Source organism: Sciurus carolinensis, chromosome 7 (genome assembly GCF_902686445.1).
Source record: "Sciurus carolinensis chromosome 7, mSciCar1.2, whole genome shotgun sequence".
NCBI lineage: Eukaryota > Metazoa > Chordata > Mammalia > Rodentia > Sciuridae > Sciurus > Sciurus carolinensis.
The window spans coordinates 101,988,307-102,012,817 of NC_062219.1; the positions used below are offsets into that span (position 1 = coordinate 101,988,307).

General features: G+C 36.1%; 1 protein-coding gene across 14 annotated transcripts in view; it reads right to left on the reverse strand.

Annotated features, from left to right (window-relative positions):
• The window catches only part of Mlip (muscular LMNA interacting protein), a 230,014-nt gene that overhangs the window by 175,748 nt on the left and 29,755 nt on the right, over positions 1 to 24,511 (reverse strand). The window lies entirely within an intron of this gene.

A 24,511-nucleotide genomic window follows, 5' to 3' on the forward strand; every position in this document is an offset into this window, starting at 1 on the left:
ATGCATCTCCACTTATTTGTATAGAAGAATTTGAAACAGTTTTGGGAAATTTGAGGTTCAAATTCTTTTAAAATTTTCAGAGATTGACAGTAATTTCAGTTACTATTAGAAATGCAAATTCTCAGACTCTACCCCAGACTTACTAACTGGGAATGGGGTGGCCAATAGTCTGTTTTAATAGGCCTTTAGAAAATTTGAAAATCCTAAAATCTGTTCTAGGATTCATAAATTCAGCGACCTGGTTTATAAGAATTTGTTAAAATGTATGCATTTAGAACTAATCAAAGGGAAAGAGAATTACATTTTCAACTTGGAGAAACTAAAAGTTTCCCAATTCTTGTTTTCCATAAAAATATTCTAAATTAATATACTAAAATTCTCAATCAAATCCATAAAGCCAATTCCTTATGAAATTAGACCTATCATACTAAAAGTGCTATTTAAGAGATATTCTAATGGAACATTCTGCCACACAAGTAATTATGGAAACCTGAAGGCTAATAACCTGGTACTGGTAGAATAGCAAGTGTCAACTGGTTACTTCAAACAGATACTGCAAGTAACCCATCCCCACCTTCCTACCTTCATTTGCAGGTTGACCCCAATTGATAGAGGATGAATTTGGAAGTTGGACAAGGTGACAGGAGAGGGTTTGAGACTAGGCTTCCTCTGGCAAGAGGAAAATGTCAGTAATGATTGTCACTCTTGAACCTCTGATGATGTGAGGTAACATTGGGGAGGCATGGCAAAAATCTCTAGGACTTCACCAGGGGCTGACAAAGTAAGCATCAGCTTCCAAACCAGAAGGAAGAAAGGAATGCTCGAAAAGCATCTAAATGCATCAATAGGCTGTTGTTACTCAGGCATTTGTGAGCAGGGAGGAATGAAATGTGAAGAACTTTTGATCATCAATCACTCAATAAATACACTGACAAAAACCATTCACAGAGGGAAGGAGAGCAAGATGACTTAGCACACAGATTCAGGCAAAACTTTGTTTCCATTCTGCCTAAGGGTCTCACAGCAGCATCTCAGTGTAAACCAGTGTGCTCTGAGCAGCAGAATCCCACGAACTGCCAGGACACTATGCTAACATCAATGGACATGACCATAAGCAGTACGAGCTACATTCTGGTTACAGCAGAATCCAAAGGAGCCCAAACCAGCCTTATTCCAAAAGAGGAAAGATGCCTACATCCTGGGACTTGAAATTCAGTGGCAAGTTCCTTCCACCTGCAAATTACAAGCTATGGATCATGAAGTAAGAAAACTTATATTCATGTGAATATTGTTGCCCTCAAAGAAATTTCCTTGGGGCTAGGGATGAAGGTCAGTGATAGAGTGCTTGCCTAACAGGTGAGAGACCCTGGGTTTAATCCCAATCACAAAAAAACAAATAAGTTACCGTGAGAAGCCTGTATGTTTATTTAATGTGCCACTTGTCCTCAAATATGTTTACAATTTCTCTCTTAAAAATTAATGTACACTTAAAAACAACTTCCATTGCTTTAGAGTAACACTTTTTTCCTTTTATGGTCAAAACAAGTTAACTCATCAAGATTTTTGACTCTTTCTAAATATAAAATTAGCTACTGACAATGATTTATGGACTCAAAAGAGATGTAGTTTGACTGAACTATTAGTTTCAGGAACTAATAAAAGTGTGCAAATATAATTATAGCCAACAAAGGTCAAAACATTAGGAGTGACAACATTTATGCATATATGAGTTCATCATACTCATTAAAATATGTGCCATTATTATTGCAAAGAAGATACATTCTCATAAAAGACCATACAGTGCTTGGAATTTCATTACTAAAATGTATTATTTTTATAAGTCTCTCTCTGCCTTAAAGTGTTTTTTATTAAAAATGTAAACATCTAGGAAAAAGTAATACATTGTCACCTATACTTTACAGCAATAGTTCTCAACTCTATTCAAAGTGTTTAACTTAGATCTATCAAATAGGTCCCTGGATCGAATTCAAGAAGCCCAGGAAAGAGAAAACATTACATTTTGTTTTTACTAATCTCTAACCCAAATTGAACATGCCCTTAATCAAAAGTATGATAAATCAACCAGAGTAGAATGAGCACCTGTTAGTCAGCTTCCTTTACTGTAACAAATACCCGTGATGACAAACTTATTGAGAAAAAAGGTTTGTTTTAGCTCACAGTTTTGGAAGTTTTAGTTCATAATCAAGTGGCCCTGTTGCTTTTGGGCCTGTGGAAGGCAGTACATCATCTGCTACACTGTGTGTAGCAAAGAAGAGCCCTCAACTCTTTGCTGGGAAACGAAAATGAGGAAGGAAGAGGAAAGGATTAGGACCCATTAAGCCCTTCAAGAGCACAGCCCCACTGATTTGAAGACCTCCCATGAAGCCCCACCTCAAATTTTTCACCAGCTCCCAGCAGTGCCAAGATGAGCACTAAGCCTCTAGCACAATGGCTTTGGGGAGACATTCCACATCTAAACTATAAAAATCCTAGACACTTGATATCACATTATAGTGTTGCAAATTCAGCAAAATATCACTTGTTCTCATCACTAATTTGAAATTATAATAGTCATTAGACTATCTCTGAATCTTGTTAATGATTATACAGGAATTTAAGAAGTTTATATGTCTATATCATGCTTTTTAAAACTACTAATACCTATATTTCAACATAAGAGATTTTCTTTATTAAATAGATTTTATATTATGCATGAAAAAATAATATACTAAGAAGAAGGTCACAGGCTCCTCAAACTGCTCAAAATACATGGCTCATAAAAGGGTGGTCATCCCTGCCTTATATACTGAGTTCATTTTTTAATTTATTTTCTCTTTGACCAGGGTAGCAAAAGATCACAGGATATCATTATAGATGTGGAAAGGGTTCCTGAAAGTTAAAAGGCAAATTTTGCCTGTAGTAAGTTTGACATGTGTCATCTTTTCCAGAAATAAAAATAGCAAAATGGTTCTAGAAGCACTTTACATAAGCTGTCAGGTTGCGAATCAATAGCTGGATGCTTCTAGTATATCTCTGTGGCCAAAACTTGGGCAGAGAATTTATGTTATGATTTTTCTGTTTGGATTTTTGTTGTTGTTGTTGTTATTGTTGTTTTCGGTACATGGGGATTGAACCTGGGCCCCTAAACACTGAACCACATCTCCCATCCTTTTTAGTTTTTATTTTGAGGTAGGGTCTCACTAAGTTGCTGAGTGCCTTGCTAAGTTTCTGAGGCTGGCTTTAACTTAGGATCCTCCTGCCTCAACCTCCCAAGACACTGGGATTATAGGTGTGTGCCCCAGTGAATGGCAGAGAATCTATGTTTAAAGCAGTATAGTTTGGAAACTTACCATTATCCAAGATATCAACTGTACAGGGGGTGGGGGAAAAAAAGATATGAAAAATCTGATTATATCAAGCTGTGCTAGCATGAAACTCAGTTATTGAGAAAACTGAAGGAGAAACCATAAAAATGAGTGTGACAGAGATGGACTTACAGATAAGTGGGTACCTGTCCTAATAAATAATAAAGCAGACATGTGTAGGTATCAGGAATGACCCATCCTTCAAAGTTTTACACTGAAGAGAGCAAACAATTGCTTGGTATACTTTACCCTCAAAAGTAAGAAAAAGGAAATTTGTATCAAAATGAGGAACTACAAAAATGGACATAATGTGACAAAATAGATTGTTAAATAAGCTGAAAGGAATCACTCCTAAGCTTAACCACTCCACATCTTAGCAGGTTTTCTTTTTTTTTTTTTTTTTTTTTTTTTTTTTTATCATGACGAAATGTTATGGTATAAAAGAAAAATATGACATACCTTAAGTCTGCCTTGTGGTTCAGTCTGTTATACTAGAAATAAAAATACAACTGATTTGAGTCTTCTTTTGTTTTTGTTTTTGTTTTTTTTTCTGGAAGACATATTTTGTTAAGTTTTTCAGTACTTTAATTTTGAAATAAAAAGCATTATCTTCGTCATGAAGCATAACATCACCAGCTGAACACATGTATGTGAATGCCTGTGTTCTGTTACCTATAAACCTCTAGTGAGAAATATTAACCTACTTAGTTAAGAAAGAAAGGATAACATTTTTTGAAAACAAATATATTTTCTAATTCTAATAAGCAAATAAATAAAATGTTTTTAAAAATACATCTTAAGTGAAGTTTTGACCCCAGTTTGCAGATCTAGATACACAACGAGGACTCTTAGGACACTTGGAATGCCATCGAACACAAAGTGACTTACCACACGAGTCCCTGCATCAGGGCAATCGCTGTGCTAGCTGGGGTAGAAGACCACAGGATGACTGTGGGTGTTGGTATCAACTCAGAGGACATCTATAATACTGTCTCCTCTTCCAGGATATTTCCCCGCCACCCTGCCACTTCCACCTTGGCTACTCTGGTGGTTGGCATATTCCTTTACTGCCTCTTTTCCTGGTCTTGCTCTAGAAGAGGTCACCTGGACCAAAGTCAACCACAGAGATATTCAGTGGAGGACAGAGAGCAATCTGGAAAAAGATAGACCCAAAATCAGATCCTGGGTCCAAATCCTGGCTCTGAGATTTATTAACTGGTAAACCAGAGTAAATTACCTTTTTAAGCTTCAATTATATCATGTATCAAATAAAAATAACTCCCATTTCCTATATTTGTTGTGAGAAACAAGGTTTTAAAAGGTTAAAAAGAAAGAAAAATGAAAGAAAAGAAAAATACCATTGAAGAGTTTAAGACTCTGTCTGATGAAAAGTGCTCCATTATTTCTATAAACTCTTTCCCATATTAATATCTAACCAAAAATGAAGCAGTGAGAACTTTGCTTTTTTTCAAATTGGGGAGTGGATTGTTGAAACCCATCCTCCTTGGATAGCAAGATGTTCAAACGCAAACTTCAGGAGTTCCTGGTGGTCAGTTTCAGCCACATGGCAACCCTAATCTTCAATGGGAAAAAAGAAGCTACTGTCAAGAAAGAGCAAGAGATAGGTGCCCAGGAAATAACCAGGCCTATATAAATCCTGACTTCAAATGTCCTTGAGGGCATGTGCTTTTGTTTCAGCTGAGATCTGGATTTTCAGATTTGGCTTGGATGTGAGTTAGTAAATACAGGTTTTGTCTAGACTATATATTTTGATTTCTGTCACTTAACATCCTATCCTGATTACTGCAGTGTAGATAGATACCTGTGGTTTTATGGCATCCTGGATTTCCTCAGGTTTTGCCTGCAAGGTACAAGAAATGCACAGGACAGCTTTTAACTTTCCTGCCTTTGTGTCTTGAATATTAAAATAAAGAATTTGCTTCAGGAGACAAGCCCTTCAACCTCAAAGAAGCTCAACATGCTGATTGCTGTTTAGAAGAGAGTAGTACAATTTAGCCTTGACTTGAAGAAAGTGATAAAATATAAATCTAAAAAAAAAAAATTGGAATGAGTTGATGATTCTAAAAAAGTGAAAGTGAAAGTTGTATATCCATTAAAAAAAAATCTACTACTTTAAGGATTCTGCAGAAGCTGTTGACAGGTAATGAGGAACCATTTTAAAGAATTAAAGTTTTATTTCTATGCTAACTGTATCTTCTTAAATTTGTAGGACATTTAATTAATGGCAACTATTAAATTATATGTCAAAGGCAATTTCTTTCTTCTTTTTATCAATTTCAGTACATATGATTAATTCAGCTACAAATACATACAATATACTGAATTAATCTTAAGTGTCATGCTAAAGATCAAATGCCAACTCATGAATTTTTAAATTCATGTTGGTTCTCTCATTAATCTCAATCTCCTTGTTCCCCAGAAAAGATTATGCCTTGAAAATAAATATGTTTAGTAAATTACAATGTGTTTGCTTTCCACAAGAATGTTGAAGTCTCATGGGCTTTATATGGAAATGAAAATGGAATTTTCCCCTCTATATAGTACCCATGTTGAATTTAGTTTAAGACAAACCACAACTTCATTAGAATAACTTCTCTCTCCATACAACTCCCACATTTTTTAATGAAACCTCACTTTGTAGTCAATGTTACGCTGATTTGTGGTTAGATGGTATCTCCCTTAACTGTGAAGTCATTGAAGGATATGCCTATGGTTTAGGCTCTCGATAGCTTCCACAACACCTGACTCATTGAAGAGTTTTTTGCAAAATTAACAAGTTATAAGAAAAAGCAATCTATTTCTTGTTGATAGAAAATACATCTGTTGCCTTCCTTCAATAAATAATTATCTAAACTCTTTACATGGTGATCTAAACACTAAAGAAAATTCACTTGTTGCAAATACTTAGATGTTTGTGCTTATGTGTATTATGCACATCACCATGATAAAATACCTGAGATTATTGACATAAAAAGAAGAAAGGTGTGTTTTGTTTCATGATTTCAAGAGTTTCAGTCCATGGTTGTTAGGTCCTATCTCTTTGGGCCTGTGGTGGCATAGTACATCATAGCAGATCACGTGGCAGTGGAAGGCCTGTTCCCCACATGGTTGCTGAAGTGAAGGGGGTACAGAGACCAGAGTCCCCTTGAAGAGCACACCCTAATGACTTAACTTCCTTCCCAGTACTTAGAGTTTCCATCTCCTCCCAAGTGGACTACAGGCTGGTGAACAAGCCTTTGGAGAATGTTTAAGATCCAAATATTAATAATATGTATGCATACATATATTGTTTAGAATTTATTCTAAAATGAGGGAGGAAAAGTCTATTAGCCATTGATATGCCAATTTCAGTTACTTTAATCAAATTATTTATGTCCTAAATCCTCAAGAATTAGAATGATGGGGGTTTACATGTCAATTATACCATATGAATTAAATTCTGAAAGAAATAGGAATTTGCATATTGTTTTTTAGAAGTACATCAGGCTATATGTATGCACATACATGCTCATGTTTATCCTGAATTCAGAAATGTTTAGGCCTTTTACTTGATAATCCAAACTTTGGAACTCATTCTAGATAATTTTTAGAAATTTATAAATAAGCAGAGATATCTATAACGTTAAAAAATAACACAAACAGCAACAACAAAAAAACCTCAAAGAGTCAATACTAAGGAAATTGTTAAAGAAGATTTATGTAGCAATTTAACACAGGATTCTATGGCTAAAAAAATATAAGAAAGATATGCAGAATGATGTTGAATAGACAAAGTAAAACATAAGATCATTTATACATTTTGTTCACAACTACACATTATTTCGTATGCATAAAAACTGGAAGGGTTTTTTTTAAAGGCTGCCATTGCAGTTTTCAGAGCCAGAAACACATTTACTACTACTAAAAAGATGATTAAATTAGTAAAAACTAATAAATCTTTTAAAAAGTTTGACAGGACCAAGAAGGGTGAATGAAAATTTACATTGACTAACTGAGTCACTGTGGCCTAGACTGATGCCCCAGGGAGAGTTTGGGTAGCTCATCTTACTGAGAATAAATCATGAGTCTCACTGATATATTCTTCCTTCTAATTTTTTTTCAAACTCCCTTTGCAGTTAAGACTTTTGTGATTGCTTTTCACAAAATGATTTTGAAGAAATGATTTTGTGGGCATTCATCTTGGTGCAAAATACTTTATGTATTTGGTAGTATCATTCAATATGCTTCTAAATCCTTTTTTGAAGAGTAGAAGAACTCTATTCCTGATTTTTTTAAACTACAGGTGGCTTCAGTGTAATTAGAAATGATGATCCTTTATAATTTAGTCTGAATAACAACAGCAAACACATAACAAATATTTATTGAACACCATTATGGGTGTTAAGCATGGACCAATTTATTTTAGCTGCACAACAATCATATGATTAGGAATACTTATTTATTCTTCATTTAGGGAACCAAGGGACAAATAAGCTTATTGCTCAAGATTTTACAACTCAGTTCCAGCAGAAATAGGAATGAGAAAAAACTGGATGAATTAAAAAATTATGACTTGAAAGGAAATCAGTTTGTGTTTTCTGTGGTCACTGTTGTATGTTAATTGGTTTTTCTTAAGCCAGATTATAAAAGGGAAATTTCATGCTGAAACAAAAGAAAAATAAAAAATAAAAAATATTCATGACCCACATAAATATAGTTATCTCATACTAGACAAAGCCTCCATAAACATACATTGGAGAAAGATAGCCTCTCCAACAAATGATGCTGGAAAAACTAGAAATTCATATGTATTAGAATTAAATTTAACCCCTATCTCTCACCCTGCACAAAACTCAACTCAAAGTGGATCAAGGACCTAGGCATTAGACCAGAGACCCTGCACCTACTAGAAGAAACAGGCCCAACTTTCCATCATGTTGGCTTAGGAACCAGCTTCCTCAACAAGATTCCTAAAGTTCAAGAAGTAAAAATTAAAAATCAATAAATGGGATGGTATCAAATTAAAAAGCATCTTCACAGCAAAGGAAACAATCAAACAAGTAACAAGAGAGCCTACAGAATGGAGAAAGACAATATATGCCACACATACATCAGATAGAGCATTAATCTCCAGGATACATAAAAAAAAATCAAAAAACACCAAAATAACAAATAACCCAATCAATAAATGGACAAAGGAACTGAACAGGCACTTCACAGAAGAAATACAATGGTTGACAAATACACAAAAAAATGTTCAACATCTCTAGCAATTAGAGAAATGCAGGTTAAACTACACTGAGATTGCATCTCACTCCAGTCAGAAGGGCAAATTATCAAAAATACAAGGACAATAAATGTTGATGAGGATGTAGGGAAAAAGATACACTCATACATTGCTGGTGGGGCTGCAAATTGGTGCAAACACTCTGGAAAGCAGTATGGAGGATCCTTAGAAAACCTGGAATCCTTAGAAAACTTGGTTCTAAGTTATCCCAATCCTTGTTTTATACCCAAAGGATCAGCATACTACAGTGACACAGCCACATCAATGTTTATAGCAGTTCAACTCACAACAGCTAAACTATGGAACCAACTTAGATGCCCTTCAACAACCATATGAATAAAGAAAATGTGGCATAGATACACAATGGAATATTACTCAGTTGTAAAAAAGAATGATTTTATGACTTTTGTCAGTGAATGGATGGATCTGGAGGCTATTACACTAAGTGAAATAAGCCAATTCCAAGAAACCAAAAGCTGAATGTTCTCTGATATGCAGATGCTAACACACAATAAGTTCATTGGATTAGACAAAGGGGAATGAAGGAAAGGGAGGGGGGGATGGAATAAGAAAGACAGTAGAATGAATCAGACATAACTTTCTTATGTACATGTATGAATACACCACCAGTGAAATGCCACATCATGTATAAACACAAGAATAGGAATCAAATTAGAATTAGTTGTGCTCCATGTAAGTATAACATGTCAAAATACACTCTACTTTCATGCATATACAAAAAGAACAAATTTTAAAAATTAAAAAAATCATGAGTCTTAGAAACATTGAATATACATATGTAAGGAAACCACTCCCCATTAGGCAGCTGCTTGCTAATTTCAGGTTCTCCCAAACCTGAATTCAAAAGTAACCATGGAACACCATATGTATATAGTTGAACTTCCTACTGCTTCAAAAGTTGTCAATTGTGAAAGGTGAGCCACTTGAATTAGTGTACATTGACATCCTGGTCTCAGTCTCAGGTGTTTAAATCTCTATTTCCACAAATTTTTTTTAAAAGTCTACAAACTTACCTTGACTTGCTTAACTTATAGTTTAAAAAAGCTGAAAGGCTTTGTAAGAAGAGACTTGGAGCGTCAATATTCTTTTTTTTTTAATTATTATTTTTTTATTTACCTTTTATTTTTTACAAACTGCATTTTGATTCATTGTACACAAATGGGGTACATCATTCATTTCTATAGTCATACACAATGTAGATTCATACCATTCATGTAGTCATACAAGTACATAGGGTAATGATGTCGGTCTCATTCCACCATTTTTCATACCCCCCTCACTCTCACTAATGAGTTTCAATATTCTTGATCACACTGTCTTCCTCACTATGCTGAGCAATAAATATAATAATATATTGGCATTGATGGTACTAGGGAGCAAGTGGGACGGGAGAAAACCTCCAAGCTGCTATGTTTCAGCCCTCAGTGATCAGTTGATGATACTATGAAGTTTGAAGGTCTTCAAACTTCTAATGCTCCTTTCCCAAGTCAAACCACATGTCATAGACTATAAATAAATGTGTGCCATATTCTTAACTCTTGACCCTGGGGATTGATTGGAGGTAAATATACAAAACAGATGAATGAATCAAAATTAGTCATAGTCCACCATTATTTCTATCTCTTGTTTTTATGATTTTCTATTCTTTTTTATCAAGATTATCCACAAATCCCTTAATTATTTCTAAACTAAAGCCAACACTTTAGTAGCTGGAAAATCAAAACTTATCAATACTATAACTTCAGGCAAGGAAGTCCAAATGAGAACAATTGCTCAAGCAGAGTAAACTTGCTTCCAGTGGAGTATGAATTGGAAGTTCTTAATAAAACAAATTATTTAAAGTCATAAAAGTCCTTTTTAACTAACTGGTCATACCAATGACATTTTGGCATAGAATTCCAAAAGCATACAATATATTCTTCTAAACACAAATATCTGCCCTGGGAAATAAAACTTGAAACAAGCTTTAATTACTATATATGGGGGAACTGAGAGATCTGGGGGAAAGCAGAATCTCTCACTATTTGAGTCGCTTATTTCTAGCCTTGCACACTGGTTTATTCATCCTACAAACATAATTTGAGCTCCTACTATATAGTAGGCACATGACCCAATCCCTCTTCAAAACATATATAAGAAATCAATCTTAAACGTGGTTTTTTTCCTTATCTCCATTTGCTTTCCAAGGACTGTGGATAATTTCCTTGCTTCTCATTTTTAAAAGCTGCAAAACAGATATTAAGGTTGAGTCACAATTAGCAGTCTTAGAGCAGAATTCTGTTGAGTGGTGAGTAAATATCACCTTGGAACTTCCCATCCTTCACCTCTCTTCTTTGCCCTTCATCCCTCAACACTTCTGGGAACAGGAAGTGAAAGGATCCCACTTTCTGGTGAGTCAATCAAATTACACCAGAGTTCAGAAGAGTGAGTAATTGGAGACTAGCCTGTACTGTAGATGATCTTAACGTCTGGAAGAGTCATGACTTGATCATGGAGGGGAACCTACAAAGTTTTAAAATAAAGAAATAGCCTGGTTTATTTTAAGGGTGACTGGCAGGTGGTTGATTGAGAGCCACTACTCATGGTGGAAGGCAGACACATGCTAAAAGGCCTTTAAAACATCTTGAGATACTAGTTGTGGAACGTAGATGAACTGAACTTCAGACAACATTAAAAGAAAGTTTTGTCAAGAGAAGTGAGAGGTAGGAAAAGGGGCAAAGTGACCATTGTCCTTGGTTTGAGAGTATCCTGAATAGAAAAAGAAAGAGTCAGGAAGAACAACTTGTTGGAGAGAAATAGAAGTAAGGAGCATCACAACCCTACTGAGGTCTAATATTGAAAATAAATGGTTCTTCGCTTTGGTTCCTTGGCCCTGTCACTCAAATAGGGAAGGAATGGAATTTACGTCTCTGACTGCAATTACCTTTCTGATCACCAAGGTTTCTAATGTAAAATCAGGTCAACCGGAAAAGATTTCAGAAATCTCGTAAAGTGAAACGTTTAAAATGTGGAGTGAAAATAAGTACATTTCAAAGCAAAGATTTTTAAAAGGCAGTGGTTTGGAAAAAAATATATATAACTAACTTGAGGAAAAAAATGGGATTGACATGAATCCTTAGGCAATCCTGGAGCAATAACCCAACTGGGACTTCTGAACTAATCTTGGCTTTATCTTCTCACCCCTTTGAAGATATCCCTCTTTAGCCTTGTTAACACTCTGATCACTTCTTTCTGCATTGTTAATATTATTATAACACACTTTGCATTCATTTTTTACACTAATTCTTCAGTGTAAACTCCCTGGGCATGAGTAATTCAGTCACTCCTGTATCCTGACATAGCACAGTTTTAAATACACAAAATAGCCTCCATTTATTTGGTGCCATTTAAAATCAATTTGTATGTTTTACCTCTAGAATTATATACATTTTTCAAAGGTTGGAGCCTGGTGCCTCACATAAAGCTCTGGCAGAATGAAATGAGAGGGCCAGTGATCACTTGCTTATCTTGTTCATTTTACTGTTAGGAAAAAAACACTTGATCCTCAAAGCAATCCACAAGTCAAGGTTTCACCCAATTACTGGATCAGGAAACAAGCTTATACTTCGAGAAACTGAGTCAGTACTACACAGCTGACTAGCACAGTCTAGAACTGAACTTTTTCCTGACTCAGTTCTGTCTGCAGCTTATCTGGTCCTGGTCCTGAAGATAAGTCATTCTGTTAAGTTAGCCATCTCCATTTTTTTGGCATGTCTTTTCCTTCTTATTTCTAATATGGTGAAATATTTGCAAAGCAAAAGCAAGCCAGGAAAATTGTTCTGATTATTGGAAGAAACAAAGCATTGGCAACTGCCTCTAGTGTCCCAGAAACTCCTCCCAGACATCTCAACCCCTTTGGAGCTTTTGTGAATGTTTCACCATTATCTGCTTCAACTATGGCTAGACACGTGAAACATTTTCTTTTCTTTAGTAAAAAAAAAAGTCGAAGTTGAAACCGCCATGGTGTCCTTTAATCAAGTCCCTAGATCCATCTTCCCTGTTTGTCTCTCTGATTTTCTCCCTAAGGCATTGTGCCAAAGTAAGAATCGGTCTTTTCAAATGTATGTATCTAATTTTTCTCTGTGTGCTGTATTCCAGCTTCATACTTCAATTGATCTTCCTCCTTTCTGTTCTTTTCTAACTCCTTTCCTGCTAACTTATTTAAATAATTTTTGTTGTCATTTTTTCAGTCATTTCATTCCTAAACTAAGAAATTATAACTATTATTTATTCCTATAACCCTTGACTGACTCATTGCCCTTGATGGTAAAAATGTTTCCCACCTCCATTTCATAGATTTTCACTTTCATCTAAAGATATAAAAATATTATTGATATATGATTCACTAAATGACAGGAAGCATAGTAAATGATAGTAAATGAAACTGTAGTTCAGGTTCAAGTGCACAATGGGAGCCACTTGTACAACTTTGACCCCCCAATCACTGAGCAGTTAGACAACAAACATTCTGACCCAGCTGAGGTGTGCTTCCTGTTTTCTCTGAACTGGTCCCTTGAAGACATTTAGGAATATTGGTTTTAACAGTAAGAGCCCAAATTATGGCACAAGTAAATAACTTCTCTACAAAGGATTCTTACATCTCAGTTGAACTTGTTAAGAAGAAAGAGTTACTAAAATAACTGTGATCAGGAAAATGTCATTCAAGTGTGAAGCACTTGAGAATTTTGGCAAGAATGCCATATATTTTAGACATAATATTGTCATCCTTAAGAACTAGAGTAGATAACTATAGCTTTCAGCAGCTCTGAAGGCATCTAGGCATTTCAGGGAGAATACTTGAAGCTGTATAAGATTTCTCCAGACACATAGTAATTTAATATGTCATTTCCACTCTCCCAACACTCTTTCTATATTTATAAAGTGAGTGTAGTAGCACTATACAGGAGCATTAAATGTACAATGTCTTAATTTAAAAAACAGTCTATTTTAGTCAACTAAATTTGGGAGAAAATTAATATACACCCATTATGAATGAAAAAGATCTCATTTTCAATCAAATTTCAAAATATTTTGAGAAGTAGGAAGGAAACAACCATTGACAAAAACGAAACTAAATTTTCCCAATAGATTGATTTCCCCATTTAAAAATCTAATAGATAACAAAGTTAGATTATTCTGATTTAAAATATTCCACTGCTTTTATTTTCTCTCTCAAAGTCATAAAATTTTAATTCATATCCTATTGATTCAAGTATTTTCGTATTTTTCCTTCTCATATATTATCTGTCCCCTCTCAATTCTGAGAATAAAGAGAAAGCATAACTGTAACTAGCAGTAGTTTTGTAATGGGATTATGACAAAGCACATGGGAATACCTGGGTTTGACAGTCACCTCCACTACAAGCAGTTCTCAGACAGACACGTGCCGTGGGCACAAAGACAAATCAAGGTAACCTTCTCGCTCAAGCATTGACGTTCCCCAATGAAAGACTGTGGTTAAAAGATGGAGTTCAAGGCCTTAAACATAAAGTTTTACTTTATCAAAAACGTAGAACCAGCACACATGGGTTGAAAGGAACATAGGAAGAAAGCAAGCAAGGTCCAAAGAGAAAGGTTTCTGAAGACACCGATTAGAATCTCTCCTCCCCTGTCTCTGCCAAGAAACTATCTTCCCAACCCAATACCTCAGTTTCTAAGTGGTAGTGCTATATCCCCTATAAAACTCTTGTTGAAATTTAATTACCACTGTAACAGTATTAAGAGGTGGGACTTTAAGAGGTGATTCTGCCCTCATGAATGGACTAATGCTGTGAAAGTAGGTTAGTAATCGAGGGCATGGGTTTGTCATAAATTCAGCCTCCTTTCTGTGTCTTGCACATGTACACTGCCTTTTCCACCATGTTATGATACAGCACAAGGTGCTCACCAGATACAGCCCTTTAATCATGGATTCCCCATCCTCTTTCAGAACTGTCAGCCAAATAAACTTTTATGGTTTATAATTTATCCAGTCTGTAATATTCTGTTACAGCAGCAGAAAATGGACTAAGACAGATATTATAGTAGTTCTGCCCCCGTAGACTTGTAACACTTTGTTGTTGTTGTTAAAGCTATCCAGGCAGACAAGTAGGCTAGAGGAAGGAGACCAGGGGATAGAAGAATAAAGGGAAGAGAGGAGTAACAAGGGAGGTAATGGGAAACAAAATTGACCAAATTATATTGCTATCTTGTGTGCATGTATAAATATGCAATGATGAATTCCATTATTATATATAATTATAATCCACTAATTAAAAAAAAACTATGCAGTTTCAATTACTCAGCTTAAAGCTTCAATTCATAGCAGTGGAAGAAGGTAGGTCAATATACATATAACTTTCTTGAATTCCCACCTTTTATCGCTCTAGCTAACTATGAATTACAAATTGTTTTTGAGCAAACAGTCAATATTTGTTTGAGGGTCCAGTTTCACTGACAACTGTTCTGTATGAGGCATGGAGACCTGAGCTTGTTCTTCCTGAAGAACAATGTGACTTCAGTTCCTAGTCATATTCTTTAGTGCTCATGTTAATGTCACCTTCTCAAGGAAGATTCCTCTGGCCTTTCAACCTAAATTAAGTGGTCTTGTGACTTACACTTCGCTTTTGTGAAACTAATCACAACTTCCTTTATTTAAAAACTGGCTTTTCATTGGAATGTAACCTCTAAAAGCAGGAATTTGGCTAGAAGTCCACACAGCACACCAGTGCTGCTTGACAAGTCTCCTTCCTCTAGGCAGAGGTAACCTGTACATGGTGCTGGGCTCATCAAGAGGAACCCTGCCTACAGCAGGCCTGCCACCGACCATGGCAGGGAACACCCACAACCACACCTAATGCCAGGAAGCAGAGATTATATCTGTGATCTTACCACTGTATCTCCAGCACCTAGCACAAACTTGGCACCTGGAAACTGTTTAATAATTGTTTTAGTCAGCTTTTTGCTGCTGTGACTAAATGATCTGACCAGCACAATTATAGAGAAGGAAAGGTTTATTTGAGGGCTCACAGTTTCAGAGGTCCTAGTCCATAGAAGGCCGGTTTCATTCTTCAGGGTTCGAGATGAGGTTGAAAATCATGGCAGAAAAATGTGGCAGAGAGAAACAGCTCACATCATCAGGAAGCAGAGAGAGAGCCTCCACTCTCCAGATACAAAATATATACCCAAAGCCATGCCCCAATTCCCACCTCCTCCAGCCACACCCTACCATTCAATTAGTCCCATCTGGGATTAATTCACTGATTGGATTAAGGCTCTCACAACCCAATCATTTCTCCTCTGAACCTTCCTACTATTGTTTCATATGTGAGCTTTTGGGGGACATACCTCACGTCCAAACCATAACAATAATTATCAAACTAGATTTTGATCTTGAAATTCTAACATGTGAAAGACGCAATTGTTAGTATAAGGTTTTTCAATTAATTTGCCCAATTCATTTCCCTACATTTTTCTCTTTGTTTCCTTTAACATACACACACACACACACACACACACACACACACCCTCTATAAACAGTGTAAATTATTTTTTGTTCTAAGCCTGTCACTCAAAAGTATGTGTTTAGTCTAACTACTGTAGAATCTGACTACTGTAACCTAGACTTGAAATGAAAGTTTCAGAGGTAAAGTGGAAGAAACCATACAAGTTAACACAGTGTATTATTACAGGTTGGATTTTCTTCTCCTGCTAAATACTATTAATAAATTTGTTGAACATTTAGTCTCTATTTTTACCTCCCTGTCCTGAACAGTTTGTAAAGGTCTCTTGCAATCCCTTGATAAAACTGGAGTTCTATTTAAGTGCTGAGAATTTATGCTCTATCCTGAAATCCTTAAAGCAAATTATTTTACTACATTCAAAAAAGAGATTTCACTCTAATATTTAAGAGAGAAAATAAAAGAAATTCCCAACATCAATTTATCCTTAAGTAGAATAAAATGCCTCAAAAAATTAGTGGAATTGCTATTACTGGCCATGACAAGCAGAAACAGGTTAGTATTGATCAAGGATATTAAAATGAGATTCTTGCAGGAGAAAAGTTTAAGGATGTCTATATTCTATTTCCTAAGAATGCAGAACCTGCTACCAAGAAAGTAACTACTGTCCTCTTGAATGCAAATTTGCAGGTATTTTATTAACTTATTATCCATTACGGACAAAAGAATATAATAGAATTGCTAGGAATATATTTTGTGTGAGTTTGCTGCAATAGGAATGAAAATCTTGACTCTAGTTTGTCTTATATCATGGTTGCATCTACTGAACTTAGAAATCTTCCAGCTGATTCCATGAATACAGTCTCAGTCTCCCAACTACCTAGTGGAGTGGCCAAATATAATAGTGCTGTAAGTGTGCTGGTGAAGACCAGGGGTTTGTGAAGATAAGTGCCATCTCTGGCACTAACTAGCTGTGAATATCCTGATCTAAAAAGTGGGAATAGAAATAACATCAAAATCATGGGACTATTTTAAGTTGTAAATGAGTAGATAAGTATAAAGCACTTACAATCACGTCTGCCACAAGTAAGCACTCAATAAATGTTAGCCCTATGCTTTTAGGCAGTTTTCTTGTCTTTTCTGTGTCTTCATTTTCTCATTTATAAAGCATATACAAAAATAACTCTACTACCTTAGAGCATTGTGAAAATCACAGGAGAAATGTAAAAACGCTTTGGAATATATCAACTTCCATGCAAATACCAGGGGTGAATAAAACTAATATTATAAACTGCTAAGAAAATTATTTCCTTTCTTCCTCCCTCAATTGAAAGTATTTTTAAACCTTTTTTTTCACTCAAAGAGAAATGTTTCACTAAAAAGAGCTAGGAATTGTCTATCAGTGGAGATAACCTTAGAAATAGATGCATTCTTGCTGGTAATCTTCCATAGATGAATTTTACCATTTTTTACATATAGAAGATTAGGGCTTTTTTAGTCTCACAGAATGAACAAAAATCATGCTACACGAAAATATAAAAGCTTCCTCAGAGATGCAAAAGAGGTCTCTCTCTCCTGAGTTTCCCACTGTTTCCTTCTGCAAGTATTCTCCAGAGCTATCTATCAAAGATGCAGGGATCACAATGACCTCCAGCAAAGGGAGAAAGTAATGGCTTCCCAACAATGGGGGAGGGAAGACAGAAGAGACGAGTGTAAGTCTCTATGAATTGCTCCCAAAGGTCTGCTTGACCTTTCATGTTCAAGCTGCTGTACAGTGTGCCCTATTTCAGTTTTTCAGTGAAATCTTGCAATTTTCCAAACTTAGTCAACTCAGAGCCAAAGTTTAAAGATGCAAATGCAAAGTTCAGCACTTAGGCCAAAAGAAGTATTGCCTACATGCGTGATAGATGAGTCTTAGTTCAAACAGCAGTTCACATGAATAAGGCTGAGGGGTAGTTTGCTAGCACATGTGGTATGTGTTCACAGTAGCATGAGTCTAACAAAAGAACTAAATCTAAAATGTTTAGTATAAACCTTAGTATAAGCCATGGAGCTGGGGTATAGCTCAGTGGTGAAGTGCTTGCCAAATATATATATGTTATAATTTTTCTTATTACAAAAATGGCATATGGTTATTGGAGATAAGTTTAAAATATTAATATATATGAATATGTAAAATAAAAAAATCACTAGGTCTCAGAACTTGGAGTTAACCTAGATGACATTAGACCTTAGAGTCTAAGCTCCATGAGGGCAGGGACTGTCACATAAGGGTTAGCAAAACAGCATGACCTCTGTAATGTACAAAGCTGCTCTCCCCACCCTTTCCATTGCAGTCATTTCCCCGCCTCCCAACTACTGTCAGTCTGTGAACATCCTAGCTAGCTATTGGTTCATCAGTCAGCTTGCAAGTATCCTTCTCCGTAATTGGTCTCCTGTTAGCCCGCTGGAATTCAACTGCTTAAGGTTTGCTACCCCGCCATCTTTTCTCATGCTTTCTCTCTCCTACTCACTTGCTTTCTCTCTCCTCCTTGCTTTTCACACTCTTTCTTGCACGCACCCTTTCTCTTTCTCTTTCTTTTCCTCTCATTTTCTCTCTTACCCTGTAGGGAGACACTCTGTTTGCTTAATAAAGGCCCTTATGTGATTTCCTGTGTCCAGCGTGGTTTTCTTACAACCTCTACCCTCAAGGAGCTCAGGAGGAGACCCTCTTCCAGGTCTTTTTTCAAATGTCACCTTTTCAAACAGCCCCTAATCACCCTGCTTTAATTTTCCCTCTAATACCCCCCTATCTAATAGTCTCCATAATGCTGATTACCCTTGAACACAATATATATGTTTTCAGAAATCATATTTATTCCTGTATAACATACAGCCAGGGAAGTAACAGATCATAAGTGATTACTTGATTCCATGTTATAAATGAAATAAAATCCCATTACAATGTAATATTTTTCTAATAATTCTAAATTATATATGCCAGACTAAATAAGATAATTCCATAAATTAAAGAAATGATTAAGATACATTTGTAAGTTAAATACTTTAAAAATATGCATCTTTGTGTTTAATTGTATTTAAGTAAAATTTCCACTATAACTTTTGAGAAATTGAAAGTCAAATTACAAAATATATATGATATAATCCAATTATATATAATATACATACATACATACATATATTTATATATTTACACATTCATATTGATACCTAATCCCTGCTATGTGCCTGGGACTATGTCATGTGCTAGCACACATAGAAGGAAAAATATGCTCAAGAAAGAGGCATATTAAAAGATAGTGATAACACAATTTGATAAGCATAGTAGCAAATTTATAAATATTCCTTTTGCTTTAGGAGACATCAGCCTTGAGAAAATGGCTAGGAAAAGGTGACCACAGTTATGTCATTAGAGGAAAGGTGCAGTATATCAACATGCTGATTTTACTAGCCTCACTATGAGGAGAAACATTACCTTATTGATGTACATAATGATGCAAAGTTCAAATTACCAATCAAAAGCAATGCTGCTAGAGTATTCAGGATCACAATGAGATATTACAAATGAAAAGTAGAGAGTTACTGCTGTGATATTTTTACTCTAACCCTGAATATGGATGAAATCCATGTGTAAATCTAGTGAATTGCAAGGAAGTATATATCTGCTTTCAGTGTGCATTCCATGACATGATACTACATCTGCTGTGGTACTGAAATCTCAAGCAGAACCATTTCTTGTTGTCCTCCCCCTTACCCAGCTCCTGACAACAGAGACTCAGAAACTCAATCTGACACGATCCACCCTGTTTGTCATCAGTACAATGTGTCATTTGCAAATTCATCCCATATCTTCTATCCTTTACAGGGTGTGGAGCAGCTAAGAATAGCTGCAGAACTTGACTCTAAGTCACTTGCTGGGAAGCGCTAAACTTACTGTGTGACTCACTGTGGGATGTACATTCTTGTGAGAGCGCTGATAAAGAAGGAGCCTTTCAGCAAGGAAAGAGAGAGGGCCTTTTAATGGGTTGCTAGGCTTCTAAGAACTTCCACCACTTTAGACTTTTTGTGAAAAAGAGCAAACTTGTAGATAGGCAACATTCCTGGGCATCAGCAAGTGGCACATGGGTAAGCTTCTCCCAGGCAGCTCTGATAACAAAGCTAGATGGGTTCCATTACAGAAAACTTAAATCCTGAATTGAGCTTTGGTCGTAAACATCACGGCAGGCTTAGACAGAAGAGCCAAGATTTAAACAGCCCAGGAGTGTTTGTATATTCTTCATTTCAAAGTATTCCCGTATTGTTCATTATATTACTCACTAGGACACTTGTACCATCCCCATGTCTCAGAATATCCAAGTGGATATAATCCACAAATGCACACTTAAAAATTTGGGAATACAAAGAAAATAATAGGAAAACACACACAGCTAAGCGCTGTGCAAAGCCCTTTCCATGCATTTTTCTAATTTAATATTCCCAATAACATGATGAGGTATATTCAATGATTAGACTGAATTAAATTTGGTGACTTCCATGATCACAAAAGTAGTCATTATGATGGCATTTTGCAATTTGGCATTACTTTTTTCCATTGTTAATTTCACAACTACCTGCTATGGTATATCAAAAAAATTAATATCATGTCACTTGAATTTCATAATGAAATCCTGCACAAGTCCATGCTTATAGTAAATAAGAGTATTAATTCAAATCTGATACTGCAGTTGCCTAGAAAGAGAATTAGGAGAAAAGAAAGATGGTTCCTCTAAACCATCAATGAAGAGACATCATGAGTGCTCATTGTTCTCAGAGGTTTTCTTTTTCTTTTTCAGGACTGGGGGTTGAACGCAGTACTGCCACAGTTACACCCCCAACCCTTCTTAATTTTTATTTTGAAACAGGATCTCACTAAGTTGCTGAGGCTAGCCTCAAACTTGCTATCCTCCTGCCTCAGTCTCCCCAATTTCTAGGGTTACAGGCATGCACCACTCTGTCAGATTCACGTGAGGTTTTAAAGGTAAAAAAATATAAGGATCATCTCTTAATAGTGTTCAAAAATTCTGGTGCTGTGCATATCCTTTTACCTTATGAAATAATTATATTTTACTGTTTTGAAACACAAAGAGGACTAGCTAGTGGATTCTACCTGGTTCAATCCACTATATAGATTCACAGGGCTTAAATTGTGTGCATCAGAACCAGCAGAGCTAAGTTCAAACCCTGCTGCTGCCAGTTTTTAGATCTGTGACCATGATATGTCATTGCTGTTCTCAGGCACAGAACCTTTCATTGTAAAATGGATCAAATGCCATGACTCTGTTTTGTGACAGATGATGGGTACAGGGCACTGACCAGAGCACCTACCCCACTGTCAGCTATCAGTGCTCTGCAATTACCACCCTACACAATTCATTTACCCTCAATCCAAACCAAAAACCCCACGCACATACCTGTGCTCACAACGTCTGTCCTGTCAAAGGAGACCTGCATATGACCATGAGTCCCCATCCCCCATCCCCTTTTCTGTGAAGTGAATGTCGGACTCTACAACTAAAATATATATATATATATTAAAAAAAAAAAATAAAGATTTGGTTTTGTACTCTAATTTATCCTATTCTTCTAGACTATATAGTTATAATTTGTTACAATCCTTTTTTTATATTTCTATCTTAGACCATCACTCTCCAAGAGTTTCTTTCGAAAGAAATAGCAAGAGATGAACACTTGAATGTGTAGTAAGACAATCATTACAATTCAAGGATTGCTAGCATATCATACTAACATTTCTGTCGGTGCTTATCCATGTTTATGTAATCATTTACTGTTCCAATCATTTTGTGTCAAAGAAAAATAGGTATCTGTGCCTTTTAGAACTTAGGTTAACAAAAAAATTCTAATTAATTCTCTAAAATTAATTTTGGTAAACATAACCTAAACCTTGCTGATTTGTGGCAAGAACACAGAAGTTCTCAGTGGATTGCTGAATAATAGATAGATGAGTTTTTGATTTTGATAGTAACTTAATATGCTTTCCTGATGTTGTTCCCTCACCTTCTCCTCCACTTTTTTGGTCCTGGTCCTATTCATTACATTTATCCCATGACCACCTGCTTAAACACTCATCTCAGCCTATGAGGATACATCTCCCATCATTTGTGATTCTCCATAACTGGGCAAAGGCTTATGCCTGTGTCTAAACAAGGCGAGTTGGAGACTTCAACCACAATTCTCTAGCATGCATCCATCACCATCTATCTTTTACGTTATAACCATGAACCACCCTAAGAGTGAGGCCAACACAGAGAAGCCAGGACATGGAGAGAAATGAAGAACAGTAATGGGACAGAGACCGGAATTTAAGAATAAAGAGAGAGATACTAGTCTCAATGAATGTGCCCATAAACCATTTCCATAAGTGCAGGAAACACCCATGAACTACTGAAGTGCAGAAAGCATCAAAGAATACTTCCAACTCCAGAGCAACATACCTTGGCCTGCACCATTCACCCATGCCCTCCAACACCAGGACAATGCACAAACACAGGAAATAACATTCTGTAGCTCCACCTCTAACCCAGCCCCTACCACTTTCCCTGTATAAGTATTAACACCCACACCAGTGGGTTGCTGTCTCCATCTCTGGAGACAGTTAGCATTCTCCCTCGAATGTGTATTCCTTGCTTTATCCCAATGGTGTCTCTTGAGATTGCTCCTCTCCCAGTTCTGCCTTGACGGTGTATCTGTTTTCTTTAATAAACCTCTGTCGATGCCTTTGACTAGCATGAGCTGAAATTCTTTTCCATCACATATGCCAAGAACCCTGCTGGCCCTGAGTCAAGTTCCCCCTCTCTCTGGGAACTCCTCAGACCTTTCTTGGGAGACACCTCTCCTCCCAGGACAGGACAAAGACAGAGCACTGCTGATTATGCCATTGCAGCTCCAGGATTCAGTTGCATCTTGAGTTCTTAGATCCTGGGGCTTCCCAGGTATATGAACCAATGCACCTTTTTATTAAAAGCTATTTGAATTGTATTCCTGTTACCAGCAAATAAAAAAATGTAAAATGCTTGGCATAAAACCAGTCCATACTAAGTATTCTAAATTTTAGCAATACATAGCAATAGTTCAACAATTGTGATTTTAAAATTACATGCTATTGTGATTAATAACAGCATAAAGGTCTTCTATTCCTAGTTCCTCATTTTTAGAGAAAGTGAGACACAGGGAGGATAGAGTTTTTTTTACAATAAAATTGCTCTTTATTTGCATATCTGGGATCCAAACCCCCATTTTTTTTCCTCCAGCATGTTATATGCCTCCTAAAAGTTATCTATAGCATAGATACTGTGAAATTTAATTAAGGACTAGGTTAGACATTAGAAGTTCCAGGTACAGGAAAACTAAAACTGAAGCCTGCTTTTCAGTTGAGTTTGGAGGTTTGTTATATGTTGGGATTTTGTACATTTTTTCAAATAAGATTAAGGTAATAACAGCAATTTAGGACCTTTTGTTGTAATTGTTATTGTTTTTATATTACTATCCATTCCCTATAATCAAAAAGAAAGCAGCTCAATATTTGAAATGGCTTATTTCAGTTTAAATTATCAAGTAATTCAATTCAAAGAATGTGAATTAAACTCAAGTAACCAAGTAGTGTGTTATAATGTATTATAAAACAAAGATGACTAACATGTATTTACTATAGGCATGGTTCTGCACATACGTACAAGAGGTAGACTGCACAAGGCCCCACAGGAGGCTAAGCATGAGAGAGAGAGGGCAGTAGAGCAGGGACATAGGAGGTAGAGACAAATTCTTCCTGAATGGCTAGGGGAGACTTTCTTGAAAAAGTGACCTTGGAGCTAGTTTTAATGAAGGGCTGGATTTCAAAAGCCTGAGCTGGGCATGTGGTGGAACAATGGCATTCCAGGTGTTGTAAACACAGAGGTCATGGATCCCTAAGAGTTCATGTAAGACTCATATATGAAAACAGTGCCAGGTGATACTATCAGGAGAAAGTCTTACTGTCTCCAACATGCTTTCAGAATTCTCAAAATCTCAGTCTAGGTGAACCGTACAATAATGCCCAGACAGCATGCTAACATACAAAAAAGATGCACTTTTTTTTTCCTGTTGCAACCAATTGGGGCTAAATAGTTTTCTCTTCCACTGCTCCATGCTTCAGCATTAAAAACTTTGACTATAAAGATATTCAATTGAGCATTCTTTGTATTAGGAAAAATCAAAAGTGAAAACATGCAAAAATATCCCAAATTATAAACCATCTAAATGCCTAGCAGCAGATTCTCAAATAAATTATAATATTGAAGCTATGAAATGTTATCCAGATAAATTTG